Consider the following 13,820-nt stretch of genomic DNA (forward strand, 5'->3'; position numbering starts at 1 on the left):
CCAGGCTTCCATGGCTGCTTCAGTTCAAGGACACAGTCTAGGTCCACCCCATTTGGTCTGGAGCCTGTGAGGGGCAGGCAGACACGAGAAATGGTGGGGAGCAGTGAAGAGAGGAGATGTGGCTCCTGCAGGGAAGGCCCTAAGGGCTGCGGCGGTGGCAGCCTCCCGTGGGCTACGACATGTACATGGGGGAAACATGCTCCTTTTTTACTCTAGTATTTAGCTCATTCTGTGTATCTTCACTGGGCACCTGCGATGTGCCAGCATGTGCTAAAAGCTGGTGAGTACTCAATGGTCAGGAACACTGGCATGGCGCCTGTCCTCTTGGAGCTTCTAGTCTAGTGGGGGAGGCAGATCCTAGTCAAACAATCATAGAAGGAAATTTAAAGGATGGCCATGGTAGTGATGAGGAGAGGCATGTGGCATGAGCCTCCAGGGGGAGATGGCAGGGAGAGGGAGACAGGGGAATGACTTGTGATGTGCTTAGAAGGTGAAGTCCATGTGTCGTGGAGAGGGGTCAGTAGTGAGGTGAGGAAAAAGGAAGAGTATAGGGCGCCCCTCAGGTTTCTGGCTCAACGAATTGGATAGACACTGCTGCTGTTCAGAGAGGTAGAAGACACTGGAAGAGGATCAGGCTGGAGAAGAGGGGCAGGGGAGCTCATGAATTGGGTTTTCAGTCATGTTCGGTTCGAGGTATGAACTCAGCCGGTCTGGAAGCAGCAAGACTTCTCAAGCTCTCCCATCTCCAGGACATGGGAAAGATCGGTAGATGAATGGATTCCCTTCTTCCCTGTTTTTCCTCCCTGGCCTTGTGAGCCTGGGGCTGTGTCCTTACGTGAAATAAGGACAAGCACTGAGCACTTACCCTGAGCCAGGCTCTCTTTTTAAAGACTTGACATATTTCAGCTTATTGAGGCCCTGTACCAACCCTATAGAATAAATACTGTCACAAACCCTCACTTCACCTGTGGGGAAACAGAGGCCCAGAGATCCTGAGTAGCCTGTTGTGTGAGGTCAGGTGGCAAAGCCCAGATCTGGACCCAGGCGGTCTGAACAGGAGCTGCGTTCTTACTCACTGCGCCACGGCATCGTCCCGGGCACGCTCAGGGCTGTGTTCGAGTGAGCATCAGGGACTCCGCACTGGGACATTCATCACCGCAGGCTGACAGAAAGCTGTTCCAATCCTGACCCTGTGATGGCACATTATGGTGGCACAAAGATTTTAGCAGAATTCACATTAGAGAATTTGGGAACCAGAAAATGAAACGTGACAGCTGACAACAAAGGTGTCTGAGTCTTAACTTTGCGCCCTCGTGTGGGGGAGACCCTGAGTTGTCATGCTGCTGAGGCCGGTTCCCTGTGACCCCTGGCAGAGTTTGGCTGTTTTAGCTCTGTGAGAAAGTCCCCAGGGACAGAGGTGTGTGCAGGACCAGGGGTTCAGAGGCAGGGAGGAGACACGGTACAGATGGGGCTTTGCATAAGTATTCAGCCAGGGAGAGGTGAAGAGGAGCTGGTAGGCCCAGCTTCAGGCTGCCTCACTCCCAACTTCTCCTCTCTTAATTCAGATGAAGTGGTTGTTTTAACGGAATATGTTGGCTGACAGTCAGGATTGTAGCAGCTTTCTTTCTTCTCAGGTTTTTTTTTCCTCCCCTTACTTTTAAATTATACTTGAAACAGATACAGAAAACCACAGAAGACAAATGCATAGTGAATTTTTATAAGGCGACCACTCTGGAAAATCAGCACCTAGATCAACCAGCCTCTCTGTGCTCTGTCCCAAAGGCACCTCCTTTCCTCTCCCCCAAAAGTAGCTCCCCTTCCTGACTTCTGTGGTAATCACTGCCTCGCATCTCCCTATGACTTTACCACCCAAGAGCACCTTCTTAAACTCGTCATTTAGTCTTACCCACTTTTAAAAAAATTAGTAGTAAAAATTGTAGTAAAAAACACACAGCATAAAATTCACCATCTTCACCATTTTAAGTGTACAAGCGTACAGTTCAGTGGTGTGAGGTACATTCACGTTGTGCAGCCATCACCACCATGCACCTCCAAAACTTCTTCATCTTGCCAAACTAGAACTCTGTACCCACTGAACAACTCCCAGTCCCTCTTCCCTCACGCCTGGGAACCTCCATTCTACTTTCTGTCTCTATGAGTTTGATTACCTCATGTAAGTGGAATCGCACGGTATTTGTCTTTTCGTGACTGGCTTTTTTCACTCAGTATTAATGTCCTCAAGCTTCATCCACATTGCTGCACGTGACAGGATGTCCTTCCTTTTTAAGGCTGAATTATATTCCGCTGCATATATAGACCACATTTTGTTTATTCGTTCATCTGTGGATGGATACTTGAGTTGCTTTTACCTCTTGGCTATTGTGAATGATGCTGCTATGAACATGGGTGTGTACTTACCTACTTTTTTATTTGATATGTCTTTAAAGTCTTTTTAACCCAAAGATTCTCCCTCCATCCCTTTTCCCCTCTGCTAATTATATGTTGACGATCCCAGGGCATTGGACCAGTTGACCTTCCCCAGTCCGGATTTTGCTGACTGCATATTGGTGATGCATGCAGTTCAGCATCTGTATTTCCAATAAATGGGTAGTAGGATACAGAGGCCTGATCAATTCAGGCTGTGATTTTTTGGCAACTGTAAGTGGTGGTGTGTTCTTTCAACAAAAGGTGCACGCAGAGTTGTGTTGTCATTTTGTGAGTGTGCACGTAAGGGGTGATGTTAACAGCAGCTGATATTCAATGCCTGGATCCATTAATTAATTTATGGGTACAAAATGGTGTTGTTGTAGTTTGCTCACTCCTTTTTCATTAATTAGTTTCAGCAACTTTCTTAACAGTTAACCAATGGAGACAAACCATACTGCAACCAATGTAATACTGCTTTGGTGTGTTTTAGATATTTGTCTTTTGATAGGATTTTGTTTGAAGAAAGAGTCCACTGCTTTGAAAACAATAAAAGAGCAGAGAACTTCTGGGTAATGATAACTGATTGAATATGTCCATTTTCACTCTCTTAAAATTCTACTAAATTGACAGAAAAAGGATATTTTGAAGGTTCAAGATCCGTAAAGACAGAGAAAAGAGAAGAGGGATAGCAGCAACACAATTGTGGACCTGGTGTGAAGGGTTTGGCATCCTCTGAGAGCTCCCTGAGAAAAACGTACGTGAGAAGTCAGCATTTTGAGACCTTTAATGTATGAAAATGTCTTTATTGTACCTTCACATTTGATTCATAGTTTGGCTGCGTATGGGATTCTTTTTTTTTTTTTTTAAAGATTTTATTTACTTATTTGACAGAGATAGAGACAGCCAGCGAGAGAGGGAACACAAGCAGGGGGAGTGGGAGAGGAAGAAGCAGGCTCACAACGGATGAGCCCGATGTGGGGCTCGATGTGGGGCTCGATCCCACAACGCTGGGATCATGCCCTGAGCCGAAGGCAGACGCTTAACCGCTGTGCCACCCAGGCACCCCTGCGTATGGGATTCTAAGTTGGGAACCCTCTTCCTTCACAGTTTGCCGTCTGTGCTCCAGCGTTGTTGCTGTTGAGAGAAACGAGACCATTCTAATCCCTAGTTCTTTGTAGGTGATGTTATTTTTACTATTTCTGGAAGCTTGTGGGATCTTCTTTGTGATCTCAGGATGCTGAAATGCCACAGTGGCTTAACTAGGTGTGGATTTATTTTCATACATGGTGGAGATAAATTCCAAAATGACCAGTTGTGAGAGGTGAAAGTTGGTAGCTCTCCGGAGGAGAAATGGTGGTGGTGGTGGTGGTGGTAGGGGGTGGGGACACCTGCCATTTTCATAACTAATCTTACAGAATAATTTGACCATATCGGTGCATGTATAGCTTTGATGTAAAAATAACAACTTAAAGGAAAAGACAAAGAAGGAGCATGGGCTTAGGAGGAAGGCAGACCTGGGTGTGAATCCTGAATCCCTGGCTTGGTTAACAGAAGGTTTGTGGGTCATGCAACATCTCTGAGCTCTAAGCCTCAGTTTTCTTACTTCAGATGGGGGTGGGTATTCCCACTCTGTCCAGATCACATGGTTGTCTGATGGAGGATGGAGGGGATTTTGTAAGCTGTGAAGAGTGAGCTCACAGGCAGTTAGCATCCCTAACGAGACCTGACGTGGAGGCTGTGTTTCCAGCTGTTAGGAGACTTTGCACAAATCAAGAGATTGTCATTCCCTGCAGTGCAGCCTTTTCTTTTATCCCTCTCTGTTCCCTGCTACCAGAGAAAAAAGCCAGTTGGTTCTACATGGTAACATGGGCCCCTGTCAAACTGTAGCCTTTGCCAGGCCCCAGTGTTACCTGCGGTGCTGAGTTCATCACCTCGCCCTGGGATAGCCGTGTGTCCCTCGCGCTCTCATTCTCCAGCTTCCGAAGGCATTTCCTCCTGGGAACTGTATCTGGAAGGCAGGGATGTTGCCACCAGTCAGCGAGTAGAAGCCAGGCTTCCCCAAACATGGCTAAACGAATCGAAGATGATGGCGTATCTTAATTAAGGTGCTTGTGTACGCACAGGAGGAGATGCTCGTGGTTTCTGATTCGGAGCCACCTGGCCAGAGTGCTGGATTGCGAACGGTTCTGAAGCCGAGCTCAGCGAGAAGGAGTTGGTGGTTAATCAGTATCGATGGACGAGGGAGGGGATAAGGGCAGCCTGCCAACCATGTACTTGTCATCCCTGAAAGAAAAGTTCTTTTCCTTTTTCCTTGGGGCATAACCTTCATAAAATACATTAAATTGAAGTGTACCACTTGGTGTCTTTTTACACGCACACACATATTACTACCATCTAGATCAAATAGAGTATTTCCAGACGCCCGGAAGAATTTGAGTCACTCCTCTCTCAGAGACAACCATTATTTTGACCTCTATCAGCATAGATTAGTTTTGCTTGTGTTTTACTTCATATAAACGGAATTAAACAATAGGAGTGCTAGTGTCAGGCTTCTTTCACTCGGCAGACTGCCTCTGTGATTTATTCCTGTTCTTGCCCATTATTCCATTGTATGGATACCCTACAATTTGTTTATCTATTTCCCTGTTGATGAGCGCTGGAGCCCTTTCCAAGTTGGGGCAATTATGAATGAGGCTGCTAGAACTCCTTTTGTGCGTGTCTTTTGGTGGACTAAACCCCTCGGTCTGTTGGGCATTGTTCTGGACTGAGTGTTTATATCCCCCCAGATTCATGTATCGAAGCCCTAACCCCTAGTGTGATGGTATTAGGAGGCGGAGCCTTTTGGAGGTGATTAGGTTAAGATGAGGACCTGCCGGGGAGCCCCAGGATGGGATTTGTGTCTCTGTAACAAGAGGAGGAAGCTGCAGACCTTCCTCTCTTTGCTGTGTGAGGATACAGCAAGAAGGCAGCTGTCTGCCAGCCAGGGAAAGGGACCTGGGCATTCAGGCACCTTGATCTTGGACTTCCCAGCCTCTAAAATGATGAAAAGTAAATGCGTGTTGTTCAAGGCACCCCCACTTTATCCAGCCTGTGGTAGTTTGTTATAGCCGCAGAGGTAAGACGGTAATGCATCTCTATCTGCATCTCTGTCTGTAGTTCTATCTCTACCTCCAGTTCTACCTAGAAGAGAACTGGCTGGTTCATAGCGTAGGTGAATGTTTAGCTGGATTTCTATTCACAAAGCACTGAATTGCATCAAACGTAAACTCAGTCTCTGTTCACATCAAACATGGTGCCGGGCTCCCAGTCCACAGGGAGCTGTTGGACTCTGACGCTGAGCCTGGACATCAATTTAGCACAGTCCTTAAAAGTAAACATTTATACAACCAGGCAGCTTGTTCTCTAACCTTCCACTATTTTAATATTTTTATAATATTTCATATTTTCAATCGCATAATTGAACTTCGGTTTTCTGCAAGCTTGAACAAATCTGGAATTCCCTCTAATTCTTTCTTGATTTTTCAGGGGCTTGTCTAGGTTTGTTTTGCCAGATGTCAAATCTTCAGCTCTCTTTAATTGTCCTAGAACAGATCTTGCCTGTATCTGCTGGAAAAAGCCTTGGGATACTTCCCCGTTCCATTGATCAGTTCTCTACGCCTGGAAATTATGATTTTTTTCCATCCAGAAGGCAATAATTTCTCTAAAAAAATGACCTCCTTTAGCTTTAACTCTGCTTTTTGAAATAATAGCTTGCTGTATGTACCATTTATATTGAATGTTTATTACGTTTGCTCACTAAATACCTCTGGCTGTAGAAAAATCCTGACTTACAAACTTGGGTCTGATTTTAACAAAGATCACACTTCTTGTTTCAGCAATGCAGAGCCTTGTTCATGGTGGATGCACAATATTTATTGAACAAACTTAATGAAAATCATTTAAGAAAACATTACACAGAACTGTAACTAGAGGCTGTGGAACGTTCCTTCCAGCTCTAAGGTTTTAAGGCAAAGCCCTCAGGTGGTTTCCTCACCCTAAGCCCCTGGCGTGGACAGCTGGAGGAAGGGGTAAGGAAGTAATTTTCACAGCAGAATGGAGTGGAGCTGCCTGGGCAGCGGTCCAGGGGCCCTGGTCGGGCACATTTATCCAGCCGCCAGCTGCCCTGGCTCTGGACTGTCATTATAACTGGATTTCTAAATTCTGTCTTTCCTCAAGGATTGAGGACCTGAGTTTTCAGCTCCCGTTCCAGTTCCTTATGGTTTTACAGACATTTATTGAGCATCCGCTGGGCCCCAGGTACCAGGTGAGGTGCTAGACCGCAAACATGAACAGTGCGCAAGCCGTTAGATAGCCAATAAGCTCTGTGGCCCTGGGTTAGTTATTTCTCCTCTAGGGGCTCTACTTCCTGATCTGTAAAATGGGGCTGAAGTGGGGAGATTGCAGGGTTTATCTCTGGAGAATCATTCAGCTGTGCTACGCCGGGGTGCTATGCATCTGTCCTCACAGAAGGAAACAGGACAGGGTGGCTGCAGTCACTGGACGGATCACAGAGCTGGACCATTTCGGCGCTTCCCTGGGTACAGTCCGCCCTCAGCTCCTCGCAGATGGTGCCTGAAACCTCCCAGATGAACTCTGCTCCGCGCCCATCCCCATTTGTCCAGAGGCGCTGTCCTGATATATCCAACAAAAGTGCTTGTTTTGCGTGCTTTTGGAGGCCCCCCCCCCCCCTTAGCGGACACCGCCCACCCCCAGGGGCGGGTCCAGAAGGCCCCACCCCGCCGTCGCGCGTCCTCGCTGCCCTGACCCGTCTCTCCCTCTCCCGGAACGCGCAACAGCACCCCATCAGTGTCCTGCCAGGCGGAGCCTGTGGGGAGCAAGTGTCTGCGAACCTGCTCAGGACCCTGCGTTCTGGGACGCTCCCCTGGCCGCCCAGGGCCAGTTGATGAATGTTCATTGAAGATGAGAGACGCTCCAAGGACCCAACCTGCCTTGGCAGAAGCCCAAAGCAACTTAATAGTTGATTTTAAAAATTCTGCCCTGCCTGAAAACCCTCCAAGCCTCCTCCAACCCCACCCCCTCCCCCCACCCCGATTCCTCAACGCCATTTAAATACTGCGTCGGTTGTTTCCCATCTGCAGTCAGTCATTTACACCGTTGTCAGGCCTTTGCGGGGCCGGGCCTGGGTCTGGGAGTGGAGCCCTGGCCCCACCAGCTGGATACCCCGGCAAGCAGTTCGCCCTGAGGCTCAGACTTCTGTCTGTAAATAGGAAGAGAGCACCTCCCTTGCAGCATTACCTACAGATGATTCATGTCATATGAAATCTTCAGCAGACAGTTTTGCTGTTGCGGAGTGCCGTAAAATGGGTTAAATGTGTGACGTCTGGAGTCACAACGCCTGGGTTCAATCCCCTGTCCCTGTCGTGGGTGACGGTGAGCAGCTTATTTACCTCTGGGCAGGAGTCGCTTATTGTTAGTGATAACTACTGTTTTCATCATTTTTTGGGCCCATCCTGGGCAGCTGGTGAGACCAGTGATTGGACAGGCATTCTGGAGCACAGCCTCTCCCTTAACTGCACCATCACTTATTATTTTTTATTGTGGTATCTATCTATCATCTATCTATCTATCTATCTATCTATCTATCATGTATCTCCATTTTAACCATTTTTAAGTGTACAATTCAGTGGCATTAATTAGTTTCGCAGTGCCATGCAACATTACCCCTATTTTCTTTCTTTTATAAGATTTTATTTATTTATTTGATAGAGAGAGAGACAGCCAGCGAGAGAGGGAACACAGGCAGGGGGAGTGGGAGAGGAAGAAGCAGGCTCCCAGCAGAGGAGCCTGATGTGGGGCTCAATCCCAGGACTCTGGCATCATGCCCTGAGCGGAAGACAGATGCTTAACGACTGAGCTACCCAGGCGCCCCAGCCACCCAGACGCCCCAATCACCCCTATTTTCAAACAAACTCACTCTGTGCCTGTTAAGCAATAACTCCCCATTCCTCCCGCCCTCTGGCCCCTGGTGACTTCTAATCTATTTTCTGTCTCTGAGTTTGCCTATTCTAGATATTTCATATAAGCCATACTTATTTTTAAAGCTTCCTTCGCAGATTTATAACAGCTCTTCAATGCAGGGGTGTAAAATGTATTATTCAGAATTTAGTTTGCTCATAAAATAATTAAATTTGGAATATTAAGTTTAGTGGTAATTTTATTCAGGCAATAATTATAAATCTAGTGATTACATCTTTATTTCTAAAGTAATGGGTTTTTTTTTGTTATGCCTTTTTATTGTAGAAAATATGGAAAATATAAAAGAGGATAAAAGAAGAGGCTATCCCAATAATGTTAATGTTTGGTAAGTTTTTTTTTTTTTTTAATTAGATTTACAATTACTCAACATAGTACTGGAAGTCCTAGTCACAGCAATCAAACAAGAAAGAGAAATAAAAGGCATCCAAATTGGTAAGGTAGAAGTAAAACTCTCACTATTCGCAGATGACGTAATATATAGAAAACCCTAAACACTCCACCAAAAAACTATTATAACTAATAAATGAATTCAGTAAATTTGCAGGATACAAAATCAATATATAGAAATCTGTGCATTTCTTCTATACACTATTTCTTCTAGTCCTAACAGTGAACTAGCAAAAAGAGAAATTAAAAAAAATCTCATTTACAGTTGCATCAAAAAGAACAAAATACCTATGAATAAATTTAACCAAGAGGGTGAAAAATCTGTACTCTGAAAACTATATGACATTAATGAAAGAAATTGAAGATGATGCAAATAAATGGAAAGATATACCATGCTTATGGATTGGAAGAATATTATTAAAATGTCTATACTATCCAAAGCAATCTATAGATCAATGCAATCTCTTTCAAAATGCCAGTATTTTTTGCAGAACTAGAACAAATAATCCTAAAATTTGTATGGAACAAAATACTCTGAATAGCCAAAGAAGAACAAAACTGGAGGTATCACAATCCCAGATTTCAAGAAGCTATAGTAATCAAAATAGTAGATACTAGTACAAAAATAGACACATAGATCAATAGAATAGAATAGAGCAACCAGAAATAAACCCACATTTATATGGCCAATTAATCTGTGACAAAGGAGGCAAGAATATGCAATGGGAAAGAGACAGTCTCTTCAACAAATGGTTCTGCGAAAACTGGACAGCTACATGCAAAAGAATGAAACTGGATGAGTTCCTTATACCATACACAAAAATAAACTCAAAATGGGGGTGCCTGGGTGGCTCAGTCAGTTAAGTTTCCAACTCTTGATTTTGCTCAGGTCATAATCTCAGGGTTGTGAGATGGAGCCCCACATCAGGCTCCGCACTGGGTGTGGAGCCTGCTTAGAATTCTCTCTCTCCCTCTTCCTCTGCCCCTCTCCAACCCCTGCTCTCTCTCTCTCTCTCTCCCTCTTTCTCTCTCAAATAAATAAAAACTCAAAATGGATTAAAGACCTACATGTAAGACCTGAAACCATAAAACTAAAGAAAACATAGGCAATAAACTCAGACATCAGCCTCAGCAATATCTTCCCAGATCTGTCTCCCCCAGACAAGGGAAACAAAAGCAAAATAAATAATTGGGATTACATCAAACTAAAATGCTTTTTGAATAACAAAGGAAAATATCAACAAAATGAAAAGGTAACCTACTGAATGGGAGAAGATATTTGTAAATGATATATCTGATAAGGGGTTGATACCCAAAAAATATAAAGAAATCATACAACTCAACACCAAAAGAACAGATAATCTGATTTAAAAATGGGCAGAGGACCGGAATAGACATTTTTCCAAAGAAGACATACAGATGGCCAACAGATACATGAGACATACTCAGTATCACTAATCATCAGGAAAATGGAAATCGAAACACAGTGAGATACCACGCCACACCAGTCCAGATGGTTAGTACCAAAAAGAAAAGAACAAGTGTTGGTGAGGATATGGAGAAAAAAGAACCCATATGCACTGTTGGTGAGAATGTAAACTGGTGCAGTTACTATGAAAAACAGTGGAAGTTCCTCAAAAAATTAAAAATAGAAATACCACACCATCCAGTAATTCCATTTCTGGGTATTTACCAAAGAAAACAAAAAAACAAATTCAAAAAAATATATTCACCCTGTGTTTATTGCAGCATTATTTACCATAGCTGAGGTATGGAAGCAATCCAAGTGTCCATCAATAGATGAATAAAGAAGATGCCATATGTATATATACATAGATATATGAATGGAATATTATTCAGCCATAAAAACAAATGAAATCTTGCCATTGATGGCAACATGCATGGACCTAGAAGGTATTATGCTAAGTGAAATAAGTCAGACAGAGAAAGACAAATACCATATGATTTCACTTATATGTGGAATCTAAAAAACAAATGAACAAACAAAAGAAAGAGAAACAGACTCATAAATACAGAGAACAAACTGGTGGTTGCCAGAGCGGAATAGATGAAATAGGTGAAGGGCATTAAGAGGTACAAACTTCTAGTTATAAAATAAATCATGAGGGTGAAAAGTACAGTATAGGGAATATAGTCAATAATATTGTCATAACTTTGTATAGTGATAGGCAAATACACACCATGGTGAGCATTTTGTAATGTATATAATTGTCAAATTCAGATGTTGTACATCTGAAACTAAAATAATATTATGTCAACTGTACTCCAATTAAAAAAAAGTTCATGTTATCTGCAAAAAAATTAGATTGACATTAAATTCATTGCTGTTTCTAGACTATCACCTGTTAAACTTGGGACTTTGCCAGTTTGAGAAGGACTGCCACATTTGAGGTTAGAAGATCCCTGTACTCTCGGATGGCAAGGAAAGTTCTGAGGGTATCAGGTCTTTGTGTGGGTTATGTTGCCAAGCAGACCCAGAGGGCACTCATTTGTAGCACTAAGGAAAAAGGAGAGGAGGGAATCCTCTAAAATTAACCATATAATGTTTATCAAAAAGAACTTCCTCTAGATAGACCTTTTCTCCACGCCGTCATTATTACCAGTTTTTAAAAAAATTAAATTCAGAAAATTTAAAAACTTTCTTAAAAAAATGAACACACTTACCATGCGTAAGCACAGCATAAGGCACTTTCATATGTACCTTTCATTCAATTCCACTCCCTCTCCAGGAGGTAGAGCTTAACCCCATTTTACATCCTGCCTCTGCCACTCAAACGTTGTGAGACCTTGGGCAAATTACTAAACCTCTCTGTGCTTCCAGCTTCTGGTTTATAAAAATAGTACCTACCTCATAAATTTGTAGGGAAGACTAAATGCTTTAATATGTAAAACTCTTGGAATAGTATAAACCTTTAGAATGTATAGGCACAGTGGAAGTTTCTGGTTAGCTGTTAACAAACGATGCCCCTGAAGCTTGGGGGGATTAATGAGCTCCCTGGTGACAATTTCTGTCATCTTCTTGGATTTTGGAGAGGATAGAGAATACTTCCGCCTTTTCATGTCTGGATTTGGGTACATGATGTGCTTTGAAGCAGGATTGTTTCTCTCCCACATGCCACAGGAGGCGCAGGGGCTGAATCAGAGGATGAGTAGAGTAGAGAAATGGATCATGTCTCACTCCTCAGCTTAAACCCCCAAGATGGCTTCCCATTCCCCTTGGGATTTGACCCAACTCCTCAACAGATCTACTCTTCAAGATCTGTCCCCCTCTGACCACCACTCCAGTCTCATCTCCATCCTGGAAAAGCTACTCCCAGTCATGCCAAAGGCTCTGTGCCTATTTTTGCCTCTGGGCCTTCTCCTACCCCATTCCCAGATCAACCTTCGGGAATGAAGGACTTTCCCCCAGCTTCTGGAAATGCTGCCTGAAGATGGTCCTCAGCAGTCAGTCCTCTCTGGGGTTTGCCCTTAGCTGAGAAACTGCCTCACACAGGGTTACACCTCCCTTCAGGAGCAGCCTTGGTCCAGTGACTGGTCAATGCCATGGGACAAAGACCCTGCACTATCGCCACAACTTGGGACACTGCAAAGCGTTCTCTATTCAGAGCTTTCTGTAGAGCTTATTAAGCCTGCTATTGAAATGACATCGTAGATCAGCATCGCCTCTGTGCAATCTTTGCCCTTTCCCTCCCTCCCACAACCTTGATCCTGAGAACATTCCCTAATAAATGCTCTGTAGGCTCTTCTTCATCCCAAAGGCTCCTCCCAGGAACCCAGCCTGGGCCCTGTGCTGACTCTTCCCATCTATCCAGTGGCTCATTACACCCAGGGGTCTCAGCCTGGCCTCCGGTTCCCTCAGCATCCAGCTCTCCCCCCAACACCCTAACTCACTGCTCCCTGGGGAATTCTCTTTCTAGCTAAATATGACTCTTCATTGCCCTGATTTTGACAGGAGATCTGCCTTTTTTGCACCTTTATTCTCAAGATACACCTCTCCTGAATGAGCCCCTGTGTTTCAGTAAACAGATATTTATTCAGCATTTTCCACGTTCCAGTCCCTAAAGTAGGCATTAGGAAACAAGATGATGGCAACCTGCCCTCGTGGAGCTCCAGCCTAGGAGGGAGGAGACACATTAGATAAACAAGTGATTACAAATGACAGTATCAGTGCTCTGAAGGTGGCATGGGAGCCAGGAGTTTGCATGACAGGGGAGAGGGTGGGCTCAACCCAGGATCAGGGAAGGCTTCCCTGAGGAGGTGCTGCTTAGGATGAGGAGGACTAAGCCAGGTTGAGAACAGCAGAAAGAGCATGCTGGCATAGGGACTGTCCTATGCAAGGAGTGTGAGGTGCTTTATAAAGTGAGAGAAGCCCCGTGTGGCTGAGGCCCCTTCCTCTCTGGCCAATTTCATGGTACTTGTCAGAGTCAAGTGGCTGTTTGCTTGGCAGTATCTTCCTAGCATGCTGGGAGTGTTTAAAGGGTACAGAGTGTTGTTAAAAATCTTTTACAAACTTTGTTTCTGTGCAGGATGGAGTAATGGGCCAAATTTACCCTTCCACCTTAAACAACTAAAAAAACAAAAAAATGAAGCAACTGTTTTCAGACATTGGACAACTAGTAATGTGGGGTGGTGATTCCTTTGAGAGGAAAAACAAGTATGGTGAAGATTATAATTGACCTGGCTTATAGGCTAGAGAGTTTCCAGGCCACAGAGCAAGAGGGGCCCCGAGGTGGAACCCAGCATGAAGCTGAGTTGAAGAGTTGAAGCTAAGAGTTTGGGAGGCCAAGGTGGCTAGAGTTCTCGGGAGAAGGGAGAACAACTTGCTGCAGAAAGAGAGAGAGAGCAGCCAGGGATTTGTAGATGGTTTCTGCCTGTGATCCATCCCACTCCCAGTCTTCAGCTGAGCACCAATCAGGGCATACTGTAAACTACCTGAAGCTGGGGAAAGT

Source organism: Ursus arctos, unplaced genomic scaffold, assembly GCF_023065955.2.
Source record: "Ursus arctos isolate Adak ecotype North America unplaced genomic scaffold, UrsArc2.0 scaffold_7, whole genome shotgun sequence".
Lineage (NCBI taxonomy): Eukaryota > Metazoa > Chordata > Mammalia > Carnivora > Ursidae > Ursus > Ursus arctos.